At 39.4% G+C, this 27,325-nt stretch overlaps 1 long non-coding RNA gene across 1 annotated transcript; it reads right to left on the bottom strand.

The window, feature by feature from the left end:
* Nucleotides 1–16,592: 16,592 nt before the first annotated feature.
* On the bottom strand, nucleotides 16,593–20,689 carry LOC116183579 (uncharacterized). Its single transcript, XR_004148219.2, has 2 exons — nucleotides 20,497–20,689; nucleotides 16,593–17,565 (listed from the first exon to the last, which is right to left on the bottom strand). It is a non-coding gene; the product is annotated as an uncharacterized LOC116183579 (long non-coding RNA).
* Between the last annotated feature and the right edge of the window lie 6,636 nt (nucleotides 20,690–27,325).

Consider the following 27,325-nt stretch of genomic DNA (forward strand, 5'->3'; position numbering starts at 1 on the left):
AAAATTTCCTGCACTGTCATCTTTGAAGATTTTGTTACAGAGGCAGCACCTCAAATCCCAAAGCTGGTGAAAAGTTTGGTTGTTTTTACCTCCTGTAGCTGAGATAAAGGGGAAAAATTTGTGCTAATGCCTCCTACCTGCTGGGTTTGCACCTTGGTCCATGAGATGCACATTGCTGTGAAATGGTCTTTCCCCTTCCAGCTACAACTAAGTAAATATCAGCTGGAAAAGGGACTTATACTGGAGTCTCCTGCTGCCTGGGAGAAACATCTATAGCTGAATTGCAGAGAAAATCTAGGCCTTGATTTAGCTTAGTAAATAATTAATGTTGTAAGGGATATATCAGAGACCTGGGAGCATGTTCCTGCTTGAAGCCAAACTGAGATCCCTTGGTAGAAGATAAATTTATTGTTTAATTCAGTTGAAGGGGAAAACACACAGCTCCCTCTGACTGCTGAGCTGTGAGGCTGCACAGGATCCTGCAGGGGATGGAGGCTGGAGGCAGCACAGAGCTTTATGTGATGCACTCCCAGATCCATGCAAAGTGAATTGGATGGGATATATTGCACTCTGGGACCAAAATATATTCCTCTGCAAATCCCTGAATGATGCCACGTGGAATCTTGAGCCTGAAGCTCTCCATCACGGCTCCAGTGGTTTGGGAATGCCTGGAGAGACCAGATGGTCACTGGGACACAGCCCTTTCTCATCTTAAAATACACACAGGACTTGCCCACCCTCCTACCTGAACAAAAAGTTGTTCAATGGCACCACAGCTCACATCTCCCCCTGGTAAATTTGGAACTGGACCTTCATATCCCTGCAAGTCTCTCCATGGAGAAAGTGCACTCTTGGGGCCCATGGTGTTGATGTGACCCCAAGATTGTAAAAGTCTTTTTCTCCCAGCCTGTGCAGCCAGAGAAGGAGTCTCGAATGTGTAGGATCGGCTTCTCAAGGTAGTTTATTTTTCCTTATCTATAACATGCTTTCTCTGACCTGCTGAGCTCTGTCTAGCATGGAGGCCATGGCATTCTGTCTGCTCTCAGGGCGGTGTTTACATTTTATACCAAAAAGTACCTGTACTATGTTTACAATAACCTGCCAATATCTATCATTTATGTTGGACAATGTGTCTCTACCGTAAACCAATAGAAAAGTGTCACCATCACAGCAAGACATGGAGGGCAAGAAGGAGAAGTTCAGGATACATCCAAATCCCTCCATCTTGTCTCCTTGAATCCTGAAACCAGGGTCCTCACAAGACAGGAAAGCTGGACAGGACAGAATGCATGTCAAACCAATATGGTTAATCCAACATTCTCCATTTATTAGACAGAAGCTGGCAATTTTTATACACTTCCATATAATTTACAATTTACAAAGGCACTCTCATTGGCAAGCTAACATTGTTTACCTTTGCCTTAAGGTGGTCAGGCTTTTCCCACTGCAGCTCTACCCTAATTCACACTCGGATAGCTCATTACTTTGTAGTTACCTTAACATAATTTCTAACTGTGCCACAACTGAATTCTCACTGCATCAAAGTCTTCCAGGCCCCACCAAGTCTGCTTATCAGGGCCTAGTCTGAGGGGTAGCTCAATTCTCACTCCAGACATAAATCATGCCCTCTCTGTCTCAGAAATTCTGCAACAGAACCCCATTCTAAAAATCCCCAAAATTCTGCTTTTTCACCCTGCTTTAATTCAAATATCACATGACTCAAACCCTTGCGGCTTGTAATTCCTCATACAGAGTTGGCAACTTTTTCCATCAGCTAAAATCAAAGCCACAGGTGTTTTTGACTTTGTGCCAAGGTCTCTGAGCCCCCTGCCAGGGTCTCGAGACAGCCAGGGCAGCCAGAGGGATGTTCTGGACTCCAACAGTGCACAACTACAAAATAGGGAAGCAGAGCTACCAGTAATTATCCCTCAAAACCTCACAGGCTTCAAATGGCCTGCTAGAATTCCTTTGTCAGCAAAAGTCAGGGCAAGTAATAAATGAGATAATTATGAATTGTGCTCAGTTCTCTTCGTGTGTTTTCCAAGCCCGTGGTTCTTGTTGACATGGGATCCACAGACAGTTTTGTCACCTGGTGAACAAATCTTTGGTTTGTGCATTTGCTTTCTTATTTTGTGTCTAGTGATGAAGTGTGGGGAATTCTCAAAAACATCCCCTTGCTGTGCCTAGAATAAAAAGTAGCAGAACAGTTCCAAACATGCAAATCAGATTAAGGCTTCTTCAGTTTCAGCTAAACAAATGCTCCTCTTGACTCACAGTAATTTTGTAAGCTATAATGAATTTTTTTAATCTACATTTCTCTTAAAATTCCAGTCGCTTACTTGCCTACAAATGATGAAAATTATTTTTGTGTTTTTTCATTCTTTTTTTTAGTTGAAGCGGGTATATCTTCACTTCTATCCATTCTTTTCATGGTGATGACATTAGGCAATATTTGTCACATAATTAAAACTTCCACATTTATCATAATTTTTTTTTCATAATTGGAAGTCTTCTGAAGTCAGACATTTCTCTTGTTCTTTGTTCACTGCATAAATGGCTATTCAAACCCATACACATTCTGTAATTTATTTTGATCTTTGCTTTTAAAAAGCAGCAGTCATGAATTCTTTGATGTTTATCGAATTCCTTGCATAATTGCAAACCTAATTTCTGAGTTTCTTCTCTAATTTGAGCATTAGAAATGAACATCAGCAGCTTTTCACAGGAGAAATACAATGAACAAATTACATTTTAGCAGCAGGGTATAGCAGCAGCTTGTGATATTAATTTGTATTGTGTACAACAGGCAGGGAACATTTGGGTGAGCAATTGAAAAGAAAATGTTATCTGCGAGATGTGTCACAAAACATGATGTCAGATTTCCTGAGGAGCCTGGGAGAAATATCACACCAACACGAAAGTGCCAGATTTCTAAATGCCTTGGCCCATGGGGACAAACATTCCAAACTGCAAGTAAAGCATCTGCAATCTGGTTTCTACAAGGCTAGGAATAAAATAGCCATTATTTGTGCCCCACGATGCCTGTGGGATGAAATGTGCTGGTTGTGTAACTGCCCTGGCTCTCCTGCTGCTCTAACAATGCATCCCCGTGTCAAACTGCTGGCATTTATGGATTTATTGCAAGCCCTGGGGAAATACACCACAACTTAACAAGCAGGGAAGTGAAAGAATGTCCAAAGTAATGGGCTAATGATTAGGTCCAAAAGGAGTCACAACAATAATTTCCCTCATAATTGGAAGAAGCAATGTGGGCTCATAAAAGAGCAGCAGAGAGGTGCAGTACTCATTTTTATTTTAAATATAAATATATGACAATCTTCTATCTAAAATGATCCCCAGAACCATGGGGGAAATATATATATATATGTGTTCAAAACCCCACTCAAAAAAAAAAAAAAAAAAAAAAAAAAAGCCACCTAAAATCCAAAACCAAAGAAATAAATTTTAAAAACCCACAAAACCAAACCAAACCACAAATTTCTGCCCTGTTCTATGAGGTAGAAATAGAAAATCAATTTTAAAGAGATCTTGTAATAGAAATAAAAAAAATAAAAATGCAAAGGTGTCTTAAATGATAATTTAGTATATCTCTTATCCTCAGGGATCTGCTGGCTGGAAATTATTCTTAATAACTTGTCTTATCTTTGTGTATATTGAAAACAATTTTTTGCCTTTGTAGTTTCCTCTGGTGTGTGTGAAGAGCCTGGCACAGCCTCATCTGCTGTTGTTTTCTCTAGGCTCAATCACTGCAGTTTCTTCATTTGGTGTTGTTCTGTTTTCAGGTGTGGTGTTCAAATCATGGAATCAAAGAATATTTTGGGTTGGAAGAGACATCAAAGCCCATTCAAACCTTGTCCATGGGCAGGGACAGCTCCCACTACCCCAGGTTGGTCCAATTCCCATCCAGCCTGTCCTTGGACACTTCCAGGATTGGGGCAGGTTCTCTGGGCAACAAAATCCAAGTATATTAGTATACCACTATTAAAATAAATAAATAAATTAAAAAAATATATATATAATATTAGCATTTTGCAGCCCAGGGTAAGGTTTGTGCTTCTCCAGAAATGTGATTCTTTTGTTTTACTTTGAGTTTTTGTTAATAGTTTTCACTTTGAAGTTCAATAAATCTCTTTTCACTGGATTTGCTGTTGAACCAGTTTTCCTTATTCTGCATTTATAAAGCAGATTGCCACTGCCTAAATATAGAAAGCTGCAGTTGTTTGTAATAAATAGCACCATGGTTCCCATCTTTATTAATAATACTCAGAAGTCTACTTACCCTCTTCAATACTGCAAAATTTTAGTTTGTCTATAACCCTAAAATCACAATATTTTATTGATCAGGGTTAGAGCACATGTAATAGCACCAAACTCAAGGGAGTTTCAGTGCCATGTGGCTTTGTGTGAACTGAACAAGCTGAGGACAGTTTTTCAGCTCTTTCTGAGCTCTCTGTAGAGCATTTACACCTCTGGACACTGCTAATGCTTTCACATCTCACCACAAGGATGTTCTATACCATAACAGAAAAAGTGTTAGCAGGAAAGTAAAAATAAAGTGCTCATAAAAGTAAAGAGTTGACATCAACAGCTTTTGACCTTAAAATTATTGTTGTGTCTTGAAAGGAAGATAGACTGGCCTGAAACATTTCTTCTTACTGAATAGGTTCATGTTAGCTCCTCAACTCCTGATTTTCTCAGTGTCTGTGTTTATCCTGGGGATGATGATAATTCCTTAGTGCTGAACTTCAAGGGTTTTAAGAAGAGAGTCAATATGTTTTGAGGTTAGGATGGGGGATTTTTGTTTGTGTGGTGTTTTGTTTGTTTGTTTGTGGACTTTTTGGGGGTTTGGGTTTTTTTTTTTTGTTTTTTTTTTTGTAGTTTTATTCATTCAGGTTTCCATTCTATGGAAGAAACACGACCTGGTTAGGGGTTGCTAGTTGGAAACCAGTAACTACTGGAGTTACTACTGGGCGTTACTGGAGTAGTAACTGGGAGTTACTACTATGAAAACCAGTTGTTTCCATAAAGATAATTAAACAATATGAAGTTATATGGGAGCTTTTAATACCTCCCACCACACCCACCTGTGTTTTATACCTGATTTTGTTACCTCTTGCCTTATCCAGCTTGGCCTTTCTGCCCTGTGCAAGTTTTATCAGTGTATGTGAGCAATGATAATTATTGTAGTGAAGGCTGAAGCAAAACAAGACATTAAACATTGTGACCTCTTGGCATTAACTGTTGACAACTCCCACTTTATGTTGAAGCATAATGGAAAGTTTTCTTGTTTATCACTTGCTACTAATGAATGTTAGAGCTGCCAGGAAGAGATTTTGCTGTGGCTCTGGTTAGTCTTCTCTTATATTTTTATATTTGTATCAGCTTTTCTGATTTTCCTGTTCTGATTCACTTGTCCAATTGGAGAAACCAATCTGTGCTAGCAACATATATGAATTAATTTTTTAGCTTCAGTATATTCAAGTAAGGGTATCTGTTAAAATAATTTTGGAAAATAAACATTTAATAGAATTGTAAAATATCCCAAATTGGAAGAAACCCACAAAGATCATCACAGACCCCCAACAACCCCACCCTGTCCCTGGGAGTGTTGTCCAAATTCTCTTGGAGCTCTGGCAGATTTGGGGCTGTGCCCATTCCCTGGGGAGCCTGGGCAGTGCCCAGCACCCTCTGAGGGAAGAATCTTTCCCTAATATCCAACATAAATCCACCTCATCCAGCTCCAGCCATTCCCTGGGTCCTTCCCTGTCACAGGGAGAAGAATTACAAAAGAGATTTTGTTGCTTTTTGGACCAATGCTGTAGCATTTGACCTGGAGGGACTCTGGCTTCTGAACCTCCTCCATTTAAGGAGAGAATATGTTTTCATTGGTTATTTTGAGTGGCTGAAATTCTGATCATGCTGGTAACATTCTGTGCCTAAAGCATTCCATAAACAGTTTTCTAACTGAATAAATATGAAAGGCATCAACATGCAAATTCATCTTTCCCTGTTCTCATCTCAAATTGCAATATGGTGCTTTCAAGTTCTGAATTGAGATTTCTTCCCCTCTCGTTCTTCTCCCTCACAATCTTTTCTTTAATTAGACTATTAAAAAAAAAAAAAAAAAAAAGAAAAGAAATTAAAAATAAATGACATGTGAAAATGCTTTTTTGTCACATTAATTTCACAGATGGTGGAGGCTCCTTCAACGAATGCGAGTATCAACATTAATCCTATTCTCTTCCTTCTGCTAAATAAGATCAGTCATATTGGGATAAGTATTTACAGTGCACATACAGACAGCTCATACATTGGGATAAAGTGGTTATTTTTTCCTCCTTCATCATCTCAAATATTAATTATTGATTATTGCACAGGTCATGGCATACATTGGGTTTTATTCCTAACTGCATGTTTTTCTACCCAAGTCATAAAATCATAGAATCACAGAAAGTTTGGGCTGAAAGAAACCTTAAAGATAATCTTTTTCCAACCCTTAAATCATGCAGCATCATTAGGTTTCAGTTTATTCTTTAGGGAAACAGGGATGAAACTTAACTCTCAGGGAAATATTGCACAGGTTTGGTAATTCTAACGGGCATGATGCTATAAGTTTGAGTAATTCAGAGCAGTTTTTCAAAGAAACTCTAGGCTCATTTATTAAGCATCAGTTAGAGCCCAGGCTAAGTTTCCAGTCTCATCTGCAGTCCCAACAAAGAAAACTTCCTTCATTTTATTTCCTGAATTTTTGCACTCACAGAAAAAGCAGATATTTCCTTTATACTGTTTGTTTTTTTCTTTATGCAAATCAAAAGTCTGGCTTGGTCCTGCTTGCACTGTCTGCAATGCAAAACTCTCCCTTTCCTTTTCCACACACACACACAGATACCCACAAATCTGCTCACCAGAAATCCCTGGCAAAGTCCACAAGCCACATAGAATAAGTCATCTGAAATAAATTCCTGAAGTTAATTACATAAAGGTTTCATAAATTGTGAAGGTCCCGAATCAGAAGAAAAAGAAACAAAGGCAGGAAGAAAACACAAAATAAGGAAAGAGGGAAAAGGAAATAAACTTGTGTAATTTTAAAGAATTTAATCTCTCAGTGAACTTCTACTAGTTGCCAAACACCTCTAAATTAGGCATTTCTTTACAAAATTCTGTTTATTTAAAATTTTTTTATATCATTCAAAAATGAGAGTTAGGTATTTGATTTTCAGAATGAAGGCTCTAATAACACTGAATTCCTTTCAGCATTACTAGCAAGTCTAAGGAATCCCCAGCTCACCCACCCATTGTAGATCTGTCACACAAAATCCCTTCCTAGTTGTAGATGGCATATGCAAAATGGAAAACCTGGAATAGGGATGAAAAGCCTGTTTTAGCTCCTGTGTCCTTCTCCTGTCTCCCAGAGAAATCTCACCGTCCGTGGATACAGTCATGAGAGTGTGCTGGGGATGGAGAGCTGCAGTTGGAAATAGAACCATGGAGCCAAGGCACAAGGTGGGAAAGCACTTAGGGTATTATGGAATGGGTTTGGATAAACCCCTGCCTCTCTTGTGCTGGCTAAAATGAGAAAATGTACATCCTCCAACTGCAAGCTAAGGGAAAGTCCATTCTGCACAGCACACCCTACCAGGGGCAGGAATTATATTGATGGTGTGGAAAAGGACCAGCCCGTCATTTCTGCTGAAGGTGATAAGAAAACAATTCCCTGTAAAACCTGCAAAAACAGTGCTGGGCCAACTGGAGGGAAAACAAGGTGAAAGTCTGGTTGGTCAGGCTGGCATCCTCCACTGCTGGGACTGATAATTCACAACAGGAGACCATTGTTATGTGAGAAGAAAAGTCAACTCCAATCCCATTCCACTCTGTGAAGATTTTTGCTCTTAAGACATTGGATTAACTACAAGCTGTTATTTCAGAGGGCTGGTTCTAGTAAACTTTACTAGTAAAGTAAACAGCTGCATAACAGCGAACATGGATCAGCTTTTGATACTCCAGTGCCTTGGAAAAACTATTGGATGCTATTTTATTAATATGATAAATAAAATAGTGTGATGCTCACTGATGGGGAATTGGTGTGTGGGGAATGAGCTACAGTGGGTGGAGGCCCTGCAGAAATTACCCTCCACATCAATTTAGAGCTCTCCCATCAGTTACTTTATCCACCTTTGTCTTGACTTTTAGGAAGAATGCTCCAGGGAACAGCAATATTCAGCCTGGGCTAAGGACCTTTGCAACAAGCACTTTTCTTCAGACTTTGTTTTCCAAACTTTTCCCCTTTTCCAAATGGGAAGTAACCTTTTATACACGAAAAACAAAACTCATGATATTATGAATTTAGCCAAGAAATGAGGTAGAACTTAAAATAAGAAAATCTTTACACACAGGGTGTTGAGGCCCTGGCACAGGTTGCCCCTGGATCCCTGGAGGTGTCCAAGGCTGGGTTGGACAGGGCTTGGAACACCCTGGGATAGTGGAAAATGTCCCTGCCATGGTCAACATTGGAACTGGATGGTTTTTAATGTCTTTTCCAACTCAAAACATTCTGTGATTCTGTGGTGGCATAACATTTCAGGTGTCTCAAAGATGATTTTTTTCAAATGACTCTTTCATAGAATACTTTCCTGCAATAGCAGAATTTATATGTAGGTAGGAATAAAAAAAATGAAAAAAAGAGTTTCTCCTGTGATTCAGGACAGCAAAAAATGCCCACGGATAGGAAGTGAAATAAGGAGAAAACTACATGGCTTTTAGGAAAAAGTAAAAGGCAACATGGAGCCCAATTATTTCCAAATACTATCAGGCTTGTTACTGAGGACATTTCGAGGAAGAGTTTCTCAAACATGACAGGAACTCAGCAGAGGTCTTGATGGGGTCAAGCAATAGCAGTTTTTCAGCTGCAACATATTCAAGCACATACCTGAAATGATTTTGACAACTTAGAGAAGTCAAGAAAGTTTTAAAAGTTCATCTTTTATCCCTACTAAAGAAGAGGTTGTTTTCCTCTTCCCTCTTTCTCTCGTTTCCCTCCCCTTGTGCTGCTTTCTTTATGTTCCCCTTTGTTCAGGAGACATCAAGACTTGATCCTAGGTCTGTTGAAATGAATGAAGAAAACAGGACTTCAGGATCTTCCTCTTCATCATTTGGATGAACACGGGCAGCTGCAGCAGCCCTTGAGAGCAGAGACAATTGCAGGAAATCGGCGGCACACGGAGCTCATGCGGAACTCGGCGGAGAAGCGCCCAAATGCACAAGGCAGGTGAACCAGCTCAAAACAGAATTTTGAAGTGTTTCTCTCCTTTTTAGAGCTCGATCTTACTCTAGCTGACTAAAGAGAGGCTTCTGAGCGGGCTGATCTGAAAGATCCGCTGAAAAACTGTATTGGCCTAATTCTGGAATTTGAAATAGGACCCAGATGAATTCCTGATATGCCCTATTTCAGTCTTAGGGGTGAAGTTAAATGTGATAAAATATGTACAACAACCAAACCTCATTCCTTCCTCCATATTTTTTCCTTAGATGTCCCAGCCACCAGTTTGAAATTTCTGGGAGCCTCCATCTTGAGGATTGTTTGGGTAACACAAGGCTGAGTAGAGAAATATGAAGACTTTTTTAAAACTGAGAGAATATGTGAGGCAGGTTAAGATAATGTTCTGGTTCCTATAGCAAATAGATGTTGCTTAGACAGAAGAGGTCAGAACAGCGTACTAAAAATCAGAATAATTTTCTCATAAAACACAAGGACTTAATGAAAACTGAGTAATATGATTTATAGGAATGAGTCACTGAGTTGTAAGAATTTAACAAGGAAAATATTACCAAGTACCAATAAATTTTTTAAAAAAAAAATCTTTGTTAACAAAACTATTAATATTTTGGAAAACAGAACTCTACAGTTACCAAGATGACATAAAAATTGTAGGAAAACTCTGCTTGTAGGAAAATTTGGGAAGCTCCCACATTAACCATTGAATCACAGATTTGGGTTGGAAGGGACCTTAAATATCTGGATTCCACCCCATGCCATGGAACAGGGTGTCACCCACAAGGTGACAAGATCAATTAATAACTAGGTTAATAAAACCAGTCACATTTAAATAAATGCTTGTGTATTAAAGAAGCTCCTGGCTGCGTGGTTATCTTTTCCTTGCAGAACCCCTTTGGGAAGAAGTTGTCACGTGAGATGGATAGAAACTGGCTCCTGGGTATAGAAGGTGTTTTATGACATTTTATGAGCCATGTCTCAGTTTTCCATTGGACTTTAATACCCAGATACTTCAAGCTAAACTGCAATAAAAAGCAGTGTGTGTTTTGTGTCTACAGCTGGCAATCAAACTTGAGGTCAAGCTCACCTGATGGACTTTTGCAGGTGGGAAATGAAAAAGAAAAACCAGCACATAAAAGCCCAGCTGCAGCATGGACTTAGTGCTTTAACATGGTGCACCTGCCCAGTTTAACATAAAAATTATTTACTTTGACTAAAATTTGAGAACTACTGAAGTCTAATCTGCTAAAAAAAAAAAAAGAAAAAAAAGCAGGCTCTTGTGGCTGCATCTGTATAAAAAACTTAGTCTAAAACTCCAGAATTTTGACTAAGGGAAGAATAAAGTTTCTATGCTCAGGCCATAGATGATAAGAAGTTGTCATTTTTTGGATCAGCAATATTCTTACCCCAATGTATTCTTACCCCTTCATCTTACATCAAAGGCCTTAACTGCTGCAGGAGCAATTCTGGGAAACATCCACACTGATGGGAGCCTTCCATATGCACACACCATCTTAAAATGCTCCTTTTTCCTTTCCCATCAGGCCTATTTAGAAACAATTGGCATTTTAGCTGTCTTTTCTAGCAGCCTCCCTGTGTCTGAAAATGTGTTGCGCTTTCTGTTTATTGGTCAAAAAAAGAAGAAAAAGTATTTTTGTAGAGCTAAGTGAAGAAGCAGTGGAGGTGTTGGAGATTTCTGGATTTAGTTCTCTCAGCAAGCACAGGGAGAGTGTGAAGTGCTGTGATTTCAGCTCTGTGCTGAATGAATGCTGGGCCCTCATTCACAAACACAACCAAAAAAACATCAATTTTTACCCATTTTCTCGAAGTCTTTTAGACTCTCTAAGCATGATTTTTTCATACAATATGTCAAATATATTCAGACAGTAATAAATAAGGGTCACAAAGAAAGATGGATTTTTACTCTTGCTCATGGGAAAATTCACCAGGCTGTGTTCCTTATTAATGGATAGGGAATTTCATGTTCATAACTCAAATTCGTGAACTCTCCTCCATATATTGGAATAAATAAGTCTATAAACCTTTACAATGATTATAGATACCAACTAAAGAGGGAAAAAAAGTAGAGTCCTGTTTAATAGGTGTATCAGAACTTCACATGATGGATGGGAGTTGATCCTAATATTTATAATACATACTAGACTGAGGTGTGCTGTGTAGGACAATTGACTTTATAAATCTGCTTTAGGTCAAGTAATGCACTTTTTCATTGAATTTATTGATTCAGGAACTGTTAAGGAGAGAGGAACTTCTTCTTTCCTTCTTGGTAGCTCTAACCAAAGGTAGTTGGAATTAGGACCTTTAGAACCAAAAGTGCCCAATTTTCAGTTAATCAGAATTTTATAGACACTGACCTTGAGCAAAGACCACATATGGATCTTCCTCATTTTTTCAGCTAACTCTAAAAAAATTCTTCAATTTGTTTCTGCATGGTTTCGATGTTGAGTATTTCTCATCTGCTAATTTACAGTGAGTGCCTTATAAAATCTCAATATCCCATTTTATATGCCATTCATACTTAATTAGAAATTTTTAACCCTGTCTGGCTCTAACAATTATTTGAGGGGGGGCTTAAAGATCAACTCTGCTAAAGAGTAGTGACAGATTATAAACATTCAAGATGGTTGATGCCTCTCAAACCACCTTTTGCCCCTCTGCCCAAGATAGGAGATATTGGCAGTATAATCTAAAAAAAAGCAAAAGCCCAGGAAAAGATCTCTCAGCAAGCTCTGATAGAGGGCAACTGTACCATGTTCAAGGTGGAGAGACCCTAAATGATATTTCCTCAGACACAAGAAACAAACTCTGAGATCTGATGTACTCAGGAGATGCCTTGAAAAGTAGATAAAAGGTGGACAAAGGAAAACCTTCCTGCCTGAGCCTGAACACATTTACACCTAGAAACAAACCCAGGTGATATTTGTTGGTTGCACTAAACTGACACTTGGACTTGATCCCAAGGGTCTTTTCCAACCGTAATGATTCCATGATTCTATGACTCCATGTGGTAATATTCTGTCCAGGGAGCCCTACCTGAGAGAAGAGATTTGTCTCTTTTTTTGGAGATGGCTGTGAATATATTTCATCCTTGAGCTGCTTCATTTTCCCACAAGTTTTCCACAAAAAAAAAGGAACTGATGACCTTTTAAATTTTTTCCCCATTTCATACAACAGGTGTTTGCCACTGTTTTATTGGTGGCATTTTAGAAATGCAAATCTATCCATTTTTGGTTAGATCTTCCCCATGTGTTTCAATGGAATTAGAATATAACACACCACAAACCATGGGGAGAGATGAGAGCAGCTTTTCAAAATCGTGCCAAAAGTTGCTTTTGTAGGAAAAAGACAAAAAAAATGAGAAGGATTATTTCTTCATGACAAACAAGCAAACAAACAAATGAAAGCCTATTTTTATAGAAAGTGTTAAAAATACAATAGCTATTGCCATGAAAAACACAAGTGGCTTATTTCTGCCATCCCATGTTATCTCCTTCCCTGTGATCTCCCTCTTCATGAGTTAAATCACCCATTTTTTTCCTCCCACCTACAACTCTTCTCCCACAGCCTTTTGGCAGTAGAAAGTCTTCAAAGAGGCAGCTCCTCAGCAATTTATCTGCTCCCCTCAGAAGTCCAACACTGAGGAAGAAAAGGGATGCAAGAAGCCACAGCTGAGTTTATTTAATCTTAATCTTCTGAGCCTGAAGCCTCAGCCCTGCGGAGCTGGTGCCCTGAGGCTGACAGCAAACACCAAGAAGAAGCCTATTGTTTGCTCAGTGTATCCATCAGAAGATTATTGTGCTTGGCCAAGTTGCTTCTCTTTCTCTTTGCTGAAAGTATAAGTCCAGGAATCCTCTGCTCCACTCGAGAGGCATTTTGTGTTTAGTTAAGCAAACATTCCTGTAATTGTAGGATTAGTTCTGGAGGGGGATGTTGCTCAGATGGATGAGGGTGAATGATGTTCTGGAGAAATGGCATTTGCTACCAGACACATTTCTATTGCTGATATTTTATTTATTATTTTATTTTATTTTATTTTATTTTATTTTATTTTATTTTATTTTATTTTATTTTATTTTATTAGCAATCATTGCCCACTTTCCCATTCATATTCCATAGCCCACAGCAGATTGCAGGTCATACAAAGAGAGGTCTGAGCCCCACTGCACTCTGTCATCAAGTGCAATTTCCCTCTTAGGTCAATACTGTTCTGAGAGCAAAAATCAATATCTTACTCTCTTAATCTACAGCAGAACAGAGACAAATTTCTTTTCCCTATCCATGGGCTCCTTATTGATTCGAATTCCCAGTGCCAGTCCACTTATTTCACATGCCTTGTTCAGAAGCTGTTTTCAAGGAAACTCCTTTCTTGTGCTGACCTGCTGTAGTGTTAAAAACAACATATGTGGAGGGAAAAAACTGCCTTGAAACTGGGTGGCATTTTGGGATCTTTGGATTGAATTGAAGCCATTATCATGGAGAGCAGCTGGGTGAATCCCTGCTGTGCAATACCCAAGACAGGAATATGAGGATGGTGAGAGCACAGCCTTGCTGGTGAGCCAGTCTGCCTCAGCTCATTCACCTGGTGACTCTTGGAGAGATTTTCACACTGACTGCAGTGTGATGGATTTATGTTGTTTGTAGGAAGTTGCTTCAGGTATTTCTGGATCCTCTGTTCTCAGGCTAAGAGGTAAGAACATGTTGAATCCTGGCAGAGAAATTCCCTGTTCTCACCTTTCCAGTTCTCATCTTGTTCTTCCACCAACAATCCTGCAGCCAGGGAGGCTGATGCTGCCACACCCTTCCCGAAGAGGGATGTGAAAATGATAGTAAAAAGATTTTAAAATCATGGGGATTTAGGGTTAACAGGAAAAATAAGCTTAGTAGGCCCTGGAAAAATAAACACCCTAAGCACATGAAGAACTTATACTTGCTAGAACTGCACCTGTGTAGCTAGTACATGATAAATAATATAATAGTTAGATGTGATGGTTGTTTAGTAATTAAATATAATTATTGTTTAATCATAAGAATAATCATGAGAAACTGTGGTCAGGGACCTAAGAAAGATCACGAGAAACTCATGTCAGTGTATACAATAGAACAATATAAGTTTAATAATGAATATGTAAGTTATATAACGATAGAATATAAAATATGTTCAGCTCAGAAGCCGTGTCGGAGTCAGATTTGGGTCTGTACCCCTGATTCCCAGAGCTCTCAATAAAAACACCTGCAGATAATCATATCCCATGATGATGTGTGTTCCTGAACGCTAAGAAAGTGGTTTGATGGGGCAGAATTGCTTTTATTTCCTGATCCCCCTTTCCCTAATTGGTGCAAAACTTTGGTGAGTGGGGACTGAGGAGGACTTGATGAGCTGTGGTGTCTGCAGGGGTTTCCTTCTCACTTCCAGGAGAAAAGAGGTCTCAGGAAACTTTTGAATGGCAGGACAGGAAAGCAGTACCCAGGGGATGTTGGTGGAAGTGTGGCGGGGCTGGAGGTCAGGAACTTGACCTTGCAGATCTTTTTCAACCTGAACAATTCTATGATATTGCAATTTTATTTGATGATGTTAAACCTTTGCCTTTTTTTTTTATATTGTATAAAATCACAGCATCACATAACAAGTTGGATTGAGCAAGACCTCTGTGTGTTGTGATCCACCTTTGTTCTTGTTTCAAATCTAAGCACACCATATTCCTTGCACCTTTCCTTGTATTTTTCCATTCTCCACCATGTTCACCACCCTTCCTTGCACAAGCCCCAAACTGGGCATAGCACTCACAAATGCCAAATATAAGGCCTCATCATAAAAAACACTGATTAAATTATGTGGGAACAAGACAAGAATTCATTCTGTCCTCTGTCTAAATCACTTTCCCAGAAGATTAATACATCAAGAGCACTAATACATCAAGTGTATTAATACATTTAAAACTGATAGGCCCTGGTCAGCACTTTTTAACAAAAAAAAAAAAAAAAAAAAAAAAAAGCATCTCCAACACTCAAAGTTGGCAGGGAAATGAAGAGCAGCATTAACCCAAGCTCATCTCTGAAGTAAAAAAATTCTCCAGCCCTAAGTATATACAACATGGAAAGCAGGAACTCCTGGAAGTGAAATGAACTTGATAAACAAGGGACTGAATGGTATTAAATCACTCACAGGTAACAGATGCAGAGTCTCAGCGGATTTTGGATCCAAACTCATCACAAAAAGTTGACAAAAGGCTTGGCAACCTTTCTCAAGCCCACACCACTGACACCAGTAATTCTCAACAAGTGGGAAATGCCCATGGTCAGGAAATACATGGATTACAGCAATAATTTCTGCAAAGCACAAGTGGATACCTCTGTGGTGTGGATTTCTATGGAGCTGTCTTTAAGGCATCACCCCTTTGTCTTTTCTTCTGCTTTGGAAAGAGGTCATGGTTACATGGGATTTTGGGAACAAATTCCTGGCTGTGAGGGTGGGCAGGCCCTGGCACAGGGTGCCCAGAGAAGCTGTGGCTGCCCCTGGATCCCTGGAAGTGTCCAAGGCCAGGTTGGAAAGGGCTTGGAGAACCCTGGGCTAGTGGAAGATGTCCCTGCCCATGGCAGGGGGGAAGATGGTTGATTTTTGATGTCCCTTTAAATCCAAACAACTCCATGATTCCATGATCATCAACCCTGGATGACTCTTTAAGTATTCACAGCAGAGCCAAACCAAGCAACATTAGGAATTTGTGCTCAGCTGCCATGGAAAGCCATTTATACCAAGATAACACATTAACAATTACTATTTTTGTCCAAGAAAACTACAGCTGTACCTCATATAAGCAGGTAGGGATGTGCAGGATGGGGTTTTCAGAGTGACAGTGAAAATATTTTGCTTTTCTGTATGGAGATCCTGAAATCCTTTAAACATATTGATAAACAAAATTTCAAATGAGTAAGTCTGAAACAACATTATTTTGATTTCAGAGCTAAAGATGCTCAAGCACAAAGGTGTTAAATATTAGCCAATGTCTATTTCCAGGGATGAGCTGGAAATAGATTAAAAATGTTCCAACATCAAGGTAAGGTTTTATGTCTCAACATAATTTTAATTTTCAATGCTTTTATGTACAGAATGATATAACGGCTTATTTTGATTAAAATTTTGATTAAAATAAATTGTTGTGGATAAATACTGGGTGTTTTTATTGAATTTTCAGGTAATACTCTTAAAACATTTTTGTTTCACTTTGCACTGCTAAAATTGTTTTTCCTTATTCAGAACATAAAAATGTTTGTGAATTATTCAGTGGAATTATTTTTATTCTTCATTAACTATGCTTGGCACTGGACTTTCTACATTTCAGTTAATGCTTTCAAAGTGAAATGCCTGAAACTAGGCAGTGAAATCCATATTGAAGCAGATAACACAGCATTACAATTTGGAAATGTTTGCTTTAGGTACCATATAAACTCCTTGCCAGTTTCCCATTTATAGACACCTTTCTAAATCAGATTCTCTTTGGTTAGCAGGGACTAAGAGTACAAGCTCTGCTGGAAAGCATTTTTCAGCTTTCCAGTATCATATTTCCCCCTTGGAATGCTGTGGCATTTCCAAATGCTTTGTAGGGATTAGGGTGAAATCAATGATCTACATGAGCCATGACTAATTTTTAAAGGCATTTATGAATATTAATAAATCATTGAACTGAATCACGCAATGTATTAATGTTCATTTGCAGAGTTTCTTATTCTTATATCTCTCTTTTTGGTTGAATATCAGCAATATAACTACACTACTGGAATGTAATATAGGTTCCCTCTGTGGCTGTCACATATCCAAAGGTGTTCCATGGAAAAAGCTTTAGGATTAAACAACCCTTCCCTGTCAGCAGGTGTCCATCCATCTCCAGCGACCCCACAAATCCTGGTGTTGACTTTGGCACTAAATTCCTCAGTAACAGCACGCCTTGATGAAAGTTTTAGTGAGCTGGAGTTAGCCAGGAGCAGCTGAGTCCCACATGGATTTATAGAATCCCAGAAATGGTCAGGCTGGAAAAGCCTTTTCCTGGACCCTACAAATCTTTATACAGACCATGGAGTCCACCCCAAGGCACCAGCATCACTTTTCAAGTTGCCAAATATCTCCAGGGGCTCAGGTGCTTGGAAATATCCTCAGCACTCCAGGGTGAGAACAGTGATTAGAATCTTCCTTTCCCCCTCTGAAAATGAAGCTTCCTCCCAAAGGAAGTGCAGACAATTGTGCAGTGGACTGAGTTCTGAAAAGTAAGTAAAAAAAAAAAGCATAAGGCCATGAATTCAGTGAGTTTGGTTGGCATTGAAATCAGACTGACTGCTGCTTTCACATCAAGGTGAACTGTACTGAATGCCTGTCATGTTTGAATACAGTTATAATACAAAATTTAAAACAATATCCCTATTTTGACATTTAGAGTGCCTACTTAATGCTACAGTGATGGTAATTAAGCTAATTACTATTGCAAACAGTCAGGAGTCAATGGCTTGCACTGCAAAATCAAAATCTCCATTCCAGAGAGTTCACAACATCCATTGACTTGTCCCTGAGTTTTCAGAGGGGAAGGAGATGCTGTCTTGGAGAGTAGTGTTGGTATTTGTCCTGACACTGAAGAACTTTCCTTGGGAATCCCAGTCTGAACTCTGAGGTTGGTGCAGATTATCTAGGGTTCTGAATATGCTATTTAATCTGCCTCATGTGCACAGGTTGAAGTGGACAGCCTGCAGGCAGAGACGTAATTTCATTTGCCCAGGACTATCCTGAATAAATTAGAAATACAGGCTGGGCCCTGTTGATTATAAGAAAGTTCCAATAACAAACTCTCATGTCCATGCTCAGCAATCAGAGATTTCACTCGTGTGGATTACATTGGATTGCAGGTCACAGCACAAATTTAATTAAATCCTGATAAAATCGATTTGCAGCTCTTCTATTGCTTAAGTTGAGATGAGACCAGTACAGAGACAGGCACCCAGCTGGAAAAAGTTCTCAAGGATAAAATTACAACTGCATTTTTAAATGTTCTTCTGATTTGGGATGCGGGAAAGGGTGATGGGCTGATCCCAGACTGTGCAGGACAGGGGAGTTCTGCTGTCAGCAGTGGAATTGTGTTCCCTTCTGCCAGCTGAGGCCCACCCTTTCCTCACACAGATCAAGCAGAATTTGTTTTTTCAGGAAAACAGCACTGAATGCAGACTTTAATTCCAGCACCCAACCTCCCCGTTGTCTGCTATATTAAAATTCAACACAATTTATGGTAACTCAACAATGCTTCTGTCTCCAGTGACAACGTGACATCTCTTGGGACATCCAAGAATTATCTCACTGGCATAAAGCACCCACCATTTACATTACAGGAAATGTCTTGTGCCCACAGCTGGGATTTGAAAGGACAATATTTAATTTCAAGGGGAACTGGACAACATTTCAAAACCAGGCTCTCATCTCAGCACAGCTGGGATGCAGGAGATGTTAACAAACATGTTCTCCCTGGTTTCTGGAGCAGGGAAAGGCACTCAGGGCATCCAGCTGGCTGGGTGACTGCTGGAGCTCACCCTAGGTTGTGGGTGGCTCTGTGTGCTGGAAAAATCTCTAACTCGTGCTTTTAAAGAAAAGCTCAGTAGTTTCTTGTTGTTTGGTCCCAAGGCAGTTTATTGTAAGCTACCTAAAAGATTGTTTTCTTGGGCTGCTACGGTTTGCTCAGCAGCTCAGGCAGAGGCACACACACACCCTGACATCTTTGACTCCTGTTTTTTACTTTTCTCTTTGCCCCGGACTGTTGTTATTTTTTATATGGTACATTACGTGTTCCATGTTTATAGTTTTTTTTCTAATACTTATTACTTATATTAAATGGTGCTTTTTTACTCTAAACTAATCTATGAGTGCCAACATCATCAAGAGCATGGAGGTAAGGAAGGAGAAAGAGGGAGGACAGGACAGGCCTAAATTTCTCCATTTTAAAACTTCTGACCCCCATGTATAAAACTTAAACCCCCCTGTACAGGACTTAAAACTCCCCTGTATAGCACTTAAAAATCTTTCCCTCTACTTTGGGACTGCTTTTACTATAATATCTAAACTTTTGTGACTTCTTGTTCTTCCTGTAAGGTTGGTAAATCATTTTATGGTTCAAACCCAAAATTACAGCTGTTTTTAGCTGCTTGTCAGGGTCTCAAATGCTTCTGACTTGGACCCGGAGCATCCAAAAATATCTGAGGGACATTTTGAGTTCTGACAGGTGACCAGGGACAATTGAATTCCTAGTCTTGCTCCAGTCTGGTTTCAGAAGGGATCAGCTGGATATCCTGGAGCAAAAACGGTGGGTCTTGCCAGTTCCAGTGGCAGAGAGCACCCAAATTGTCATTTAGTGCTGGCTGAGCATCCCAAGGAGATCCTTCCTTACCCACCTGCAGCTGGAAGTGCGCATCCCTCATTGATTTATTAAAACAATATGGATATTGATCTAGTACCGATATCCAACTGTGACGGACAAAAACTCTCTAACAGTTTAAAGTTAGAAAGTGTGTGTTTATTGTGTGTGGGATAGCTCCCAAATCCAGGTGATTATAGAGTCTTTTTATCCATACAAGTATTGAATACCCAAAATACAAATACATATTCATAATTTTGGTACATCCCATTCCCCACTTCATATGCGAATCACTCCAAAAGCTATTAAGCATGCGTAGTTTGTCCCTTGAAATGGGTCGGTGTCCTTTTCATGGGGAGGGGTCCCAAAATGAGGAAGTAAATTAAGTCTTCCTCATTCTGTCCCTTCTACCTTTTCAATGCAAATATGACAAATGAACTCTTGGTAGAACTCCCATTCCTTGTCTTCAATAGGTTTCAGATCAGAGGAGGCCCACAATTGTCTTATGTTCCTAAAAGCTATTTTCAGTTTCTATATTCTTCATTATAAACCCAGCTAACTAAACATTGTGCTGACAAGCAATCAATTATTAGTTAATTACCAACTCTTAACTTCATCAAGGCCTACTCATTTACTTTAATTAACTCTAGTAAGGCTTATCTCTAACTAAAATCTTAGCCCCTCTAAAATCTCTAAATTCCTTAAAATTTACATTTCATCATTGTAAGGAAGTACTCCACCTCCTGCAAGTGATGCATCCCATCTGTATTGCCTGTGCTTATCTTCCTTTTCATGCATTACCTGGTCTGCTCTGGTCCCCATCAGACAGAGCAGCATCCTCTCCCCCGAAGGAGATGCTCGGCATGTGCTCCGTGCATCCCGACTCCCGTGTCCCACCTGGAATCCTCTGAGCCCTTAGAGCCGGCGCAAATCGCTGGATGCGCGTCGCAGCGGCAGCTCCCCAGCTTCTGATGTTTCCATGAGAGCCGAAAGGTTTCCGGACATGCTTCTACCACCCTCTTGTGTCGGCTCGCTACAAGAACAGGATTTATTCCGTTTTAAACACTTGTTCTGCATTTTGGTGGTGTCCCAGTTGATGTCTAACGCCAATCTTCCTCCTGGGCGTCATTCACAGAGCACAAAGGACTGGAAAAGAGGATAAACCCCCTGGGAGGGTGGGGTTTCTCGGTGATTTTGTTGCAGGCAGAGGTTTGATCAGTAAGTGGAGCAAAACAACTTTTTTTGCCTTTTAATTTTTCATTTCAGCAGCCTGCATTAATGTTATGATAAAATTAATTCAACTCACAAAACAAAAATACACATGACCTAGGAAGAAACATCCGTTAGAATATAGAAGCTATAAAAGCATTTATTAAACATCACTCTGTAAATTATTCACAAGGTATTAATTCCCAACCCCTTCTCCTGACAGGCTCTCCAAGGTTTGATGGATAGTGATTCATGGAATCTAAGGAGCTTTTCCAGTTCTCTTCACTTCTCCTGTGGTGGGCAGGTCGCCCAAGTCATTCTCTTCCTTTGGTTTGCACTTTTCCTGGGCAAGGAAGTGATCTTTCAAATAATTATCTATTCTGATACCACCAGCATAATTTCTTTTTATTGATTTTTTTTTTCTTTTTGACTCCAGTTCTATCACGTCGAGGCTTTCTAGGGCCACTCAACAGATTGACAGCTTTGAAAGATCAAAGCTGAATGTACCCTTTACTTCACTGTCATCTTAAATGGAATTTTAAGCTCACCTTTACAAGCTTTACAAATGATGGCAGATTTTTTTTCCCCCTGCATTGCAATTCCCAGCTCTGTAAAATGACCAGGAGAAGATCAGCCTGGGTTGGCTTTGCTGTGGATGGCAGATGGTGAAATTACAGGGGGAAGGGAGGACAAGGAAAGATCTCATATATATTTTTAAGGCAGATTGCTGAAATCCACTGTTTCCCTGCACTGTCACAACTGTGATGTTACAATGGTAAAGCCTCTGAGCTCCTGTTATAAATCAGACCCCGTTAGAAGGAATTCCATTTTGAAATTTTCCAATGGGGAGAGCAGGAAATGGGAAAACACTGCTGCAAATGCCCTTAGCTCCAATCTGTGCTGCTGTGGTGTCACAAAAATATTTTCCCACTCCTCAGCCCCCTGCTCCTGCTCAAAGAGCTGTGGGGGTGCCAGGACTGGGGCGTAAAACCCAGAGAATTTGGGGATTCAGCAGCAAAGGGCCTTGCATGTTTTGTTGATACAGGACTACGAACACTGCTGGGTGCTCTAGATACTGCATCTAGATAAAAAAGTAAACCTCAGGACTGAAATATTGGTATGGGTGTTTTTATTGAGGCCTGTCAGTGAAAATAAATTGTATTTTCAGCTGGCTGGGAGCTTGGTGCAGAGCTTTGACTTGCATACACACACGTCTACACGTATACAAGTAAAAAGTTAGGTGGTAAAAATTCAGATTAAATTAATATCCCGTGGCATGGCTGTTGTTGCTGTTGCCATGGTAACCAAGCATGACAATGTGTTAGACAAGTTAATTTTAGAGAAAGTAAACTGTGTTTTAAAGCTGTTGGAGAAACAGATGGATTTTGTCTCAGAATGTACTCTTAAATGTTTGCTCTTTGGAAATACTTAGAGGCAGACCAAATAAATACACATTCACATCCCAATAGCTTGCTGAACTGAAAAGGCTTTCCAGATGTTTTGGGAGCATCTTTATTAAATGCATCTCACTTGCTAAAGTATTTTTGTTCACCTCCCTGATCTGTGGGCCAGTTTAGAAGATTTGATTTATTTTTTTTTTGTATTTCTGCTGGGCTGCTTGGCCTCCATTCTAAGCACCTTTTGTGAGAGCTTCAAATTTCCCCATTTTATTTTTCTTCCAATTTTTATTTTTCTCTGTGAAGTGCTGAATTAAACATATTGTGAGTTTCTTTCTTGGTGTCTGCTCCTCTGCTGTTAATTTAATATCATCCAGCCTGCTTCCACCAGAATACCCTGAATTTTCAAAGAAAATGTGCCACACAATGCAAGATAACACTTTTGGGGATGTGGATACGATAACTAAAACTGATTTAATCACTAGACTAGAAAATGTTGGTTGCTAAGGCACTAGTGGTCACAACCTGATTATGTGCAGGATAAATAGAGGACAGGCCTAAGCAGCAATGCTTTCACTTAGTCATTCAACAGCGTGATTCCCCCGTGTTGAAGAAAATGATGAGACAACAGAGGCAGGAATAAAAAATAGGGATGGAAAAATCAGATTTTCTTTTAGCATATAGATTCAAAGTCCAAAAAACCCACCAAGTCAAGATCAAATAAGAATAAACTGAACATTCATCTCAGTGAGAGAAGGAAAAGAAGAAATTTAAAAAAAAAAAAAAAACCCCCAAAAAAAAAAACCACCAAGCCAAAATAGAAATGAGGAAAACTTAAAACTTTAAGCAATGAAAATAAAGGGCAACTTCTATGACCAAGCAATTTTTATACAACAAAAGAAGCTGATGACAGGAGGGTAAAAGGCAGTGTAAGCAGTGCCACAGAAAATTTAAAATATATTTAGAGCAAAAGAATTCTTATTAGTAGTAGAAACATTTGCAGGAGACAGGGATAACCATTATGAACAATATCACAGAACACCAAGAGTGCTCCCCGAACTCCACCCTGGAAAATTTCAAGAGGCAATTCTGTATTTTTAGTGATGACTGTTTATAAGTGGTTTAGTAAATCAAAGAATAAAGAACCAAACCTACCAAAGTTCCCCCTTTTCATGATCAGCCAGTTCAGACAACATTCAGGAGACTTTGATGGATCTGCCTGAGGAGCAGCTGATGAGTTGATGTGAATGTTAATGAATCATTTCACTGCACTGAAACTCCAGGAGATGGAGAGACAATATTGGAGATAATATTGACTAAGCCTGGACACCCTGCATCTGTCACTCCCACGCAAAATAATGGAAAACCTTCTATGAGATTGCCTTGGTAAAGGCTGTAAATGTAATTAATGCCAATCAAAACTGTGTTTGGAAGATGGGCCTTGGCACGAAACCTCAATTTTTTTCTTTATATTACTGTTTTGCTTGGAAAACCCAGTGCTAAATGTAGCAGTCTTTCTTAAAATTCTCACCTTTATATTGCACAACTTCCCAGCTAAAAACAAAACACTACAAAATATCAGTAACCCCTCCTGTGGTGTCCCACCCCTAAGGGGAAGGGAGCAGCCAAGATTTGCATGTGCCCACAGCTGAGAAGGAACAACAATAGTCAGAGGGTCTGAAAAAATTAGAAGTTTAATCAGTAAACCACACACTTGGCATGGAAATTTTTATAAGGTAGTACCTTATCCTTTGTACAAAGACACAGGGGTGGATTTTGGATAAGGGGAAGAGGGAAAAGGAAAAGGAAAAGGAAAAGGAAAAGGAAAAGGAAAAGGAAAAGGAAAAGGAAAAGGAAAAGGAAAAGGAAAAGGAAAAGGAAAAGGAAAAGGAAAAGGAAAAGGAAAAGGAAAAGGAAAAGGAAAAGGAAAGGAAAGGAAAGGAAAGGAAAGGAAAGGAAAGGAAAGGAATTACAGAAGTAAAACTCAGGTAACCATGACGTGTGGAGGTCAGAGTGTGTCATGGCATCATGGAATGCTTTGGGTTGGAAAGCTCCTCAAAGTTCACCTAGTTCCACCCCCAAAGCAACTGTTCCAAAAGTTGCTATAGTTCCAATCCTCAGTGGCTGGAATTAGATGGATTAATTACAGTTATCTACTGTTAGACATATATATGCTATACCATAGTTCTATGCTTTAATTGCAGTCTGACCCCCAGTCCCTCTGCACCCTGGGACTGGGAGCCTGAAGCTCCTCAAATACAAATATGCTTTTACACCTATTTAGGAACTCCAAAAATTCTACCTGAATTGTTACAGCAATGATTCTGGAAAAAAAAAAAAAAAAAAAAATTAGAGCCCTGCATAGGTACTGTCAAACAAGCTGCTGCCCAGAGCAGTGGCACAAGACAGAGACAAGAAATTAGATGGTTTGGGGTTGTCACCTCCCTTTTTTGACAACATAACCTGGATGCCTGATGGCCCAAAGAGAGTTTCCAAATAGTTATGAGCAGTGTGGTTTTAAACTGTGCTCTCAGGGTGTTTAATAGTGCCTCAACACTACTGGCATCTCCCATGGGATGCTGGAACCAGACTCAACCTCTCACAAGCAGCACTTGGTGACTTTCAGGATCAAGCCTGTGCTTCTCACTGGGGGAAAACCTGGCCCTGCTATTGAAGCCTACATTCTCTCTTGCTTAATTTCTCCCAATTATTCTTAATTGTGCCCTCAGGAGTAGAGTTCTGTGAATAATTGATTTTTTTGCTTTGTTTTGTTTTGTTGCCAAACTGAGGGGAGGGGAATTATTCAAGGTTGATTGGAAAAGAAACACATTTGGTTTTGCTTACCATATAAAAAGCCTTTCTCCATAGGATGTTTCAGGTCAAACAAAACCGCTCAAAAAACATGAAAATATTTTGTAAACAGTAAAGTATAACTACATGACATCTTAAAGCATCATTTAAAATGTAATAAAGTCAAAACATGGCATTTAAAAACAGTGAACTGAGAAGATTCAAATGCAGCACTTTGGAGAAAGGGATCTGATACATATCAGAGTCAATCAAGATGGATGAGAATCTTCATTTCCACCCTCCACACGTATTTTCTAGTTAACTCTTTTCCCCATTTTCTTTCCCAGATCACCCAGTTTTGCTATGATCCAACTCAAAGAGCCCTGTCTTTGGTATTGGTTTGATATTCAGCTTACAGACAGGTAGATTTATGCCCCTTTCCTGAGCATTTCTTTAGCCAAGCTCTACCTCATTAGTTCTGCTCTTCTTTCAGCTGTCAGTCCCTTCTTCCTACTAATAATTTTTCTCTTTGTCTTTATCTCCAGTTTATCAATATGTGCCTGGGAAGGAGGTGCTAACAATTTATTCCTGTGCTAACCTGCAAGGCTACTTTTCATAGATAGATGGGTTTTAGTATTTTTCCTGCAATTACCATTTTGGGCTCCTTTTTTTTTTTTTTTCTTTTTTTTTGTGCTTTTGCTTTACCAATCCCCTTGAAACACATTTCAAGCTGGCAAAGGTCTGTTTAGCCTTCTTTTTCTTTTTTTGTGGTTTTTTTTTTTTTTTGTTTTCTCCCCCCAAAACATTGTAGGTACCTGATTTGTAGGCTTGGGTTGGAAAAACCTGCACCCAGAGTGCTCCAGCATGTTTTTATAGTTTATGGATATTTTACATTATTGTGTTCACAAAAATACCTGTTTTTTGCCCAATTCAAATATTCCTCAAATCTGCCTGAGGCAAAAGCTTAATGCTCATGCTTGGTACTTCTAAGGATTACTTAGGAACACCTGCATGCATGGATGCCTGAGGCTGTAATAAAGCCAAACCCGTCTGGATGAAATATTGCAGGGAAAAACATTGGAGGGTCACCAAATGAGAAAAAGGGAAGAGGAAGAAAAAAGCCACCAAGGTTTTCCAGCATACTCAAATGTCAGCTGGGCTCTGAGCCCCTCTTTCATGCCCATCTCCAAGCAGGATGGTTTGGAGTGAGGGATGGCTGAGGATTGCTCGCTGGGGAGAGTGATGAGAAACCTGTGCACATTTTCATAATTCACCCAAGCAGAGCAATATTTGCTGTCACTCAAGGTGATCCAACACCCAGTCCTGCTGCCAAGTTTCAGTCCTTTCAGAAGCACCCAGAGGCTGATGATGAAAGTGCTCAACATGGCAGAATTTTCTTGACTTTTTCATTAAGAAATGTGTTTATCCCTGCTCACGTGAAATCAGTATGCTCCACTGATTTCTGTTCTATGAACATACCTTGGCTGTGTCCTCAAAAGCTCATTACTGCCTGCTGAATATCTGTTTCAATTGGAATTTTATTCATAAATGCAAATTTGAAAACGTTGTTAATTGTGTGTCACACACCAGGGTGATTACAACTCCATCTCCTCTGTTTTGACATAATGGGTATTTCATATTTTGCAAACCCACCAGCCTAGAAAATTCATAATAACTTCTCATTCATAGAGAAGCAAATGTTTCTCATTGTTTCTAGAGCTGGTCAACATCTCCCAAGGAAGAAGACACCCTGCATTTAACAGGAATGAAATATGATCCTGTAGAAAAGCAGCAAAATATTTAATTTTTAACAAGAATCAGAAAATATTCTCTTGTTTAGGAAAGAAAATGAAGTAGTATATTAATTTGTTTTGCACTGACTGTGAAGAAATGATGCTCCAAATGTTTGCAACTATTAAGTAATGTTAGATAAAGAGTAAATTAAAAATATTAAATTAAAACTAAGAATAAAATGTCAAGATTTGTTTGATGTCATGTTTCTGGTCTTCATTTTACCACCTCTGTCTGTCATTTCACTTCTCCAATTCCTCCCATGTTATGGTTTTCTCCCTTGTTGTATAATAATTTACTATTTATAATTCTTGCCTCCTTTCCTCAGGATTGTCCTTGTTCCAGCTAAACAGTGGGCACAAAGAAAAGCAAGAAATTCAAATTTCCGCTTGTTTCAGATGAGACTGAAGTTCCCTCTGCTGGCTATGAGCGTGCAAATCTGG

The sequence above is a fragment of the Lonchura striata genome, chromosome 4 (genome assembly GCF_046129695.1).
Source record: "Lonchura striata isolate bLonStr1 chromosome 4, bLonStr1.mat, whole genome shotgun sequence".
NCBI lineage: Eukaryota > Metazoa > Chordata > Aves > Passeriformes > Estrildidae > Lonchura > Lonchura striata.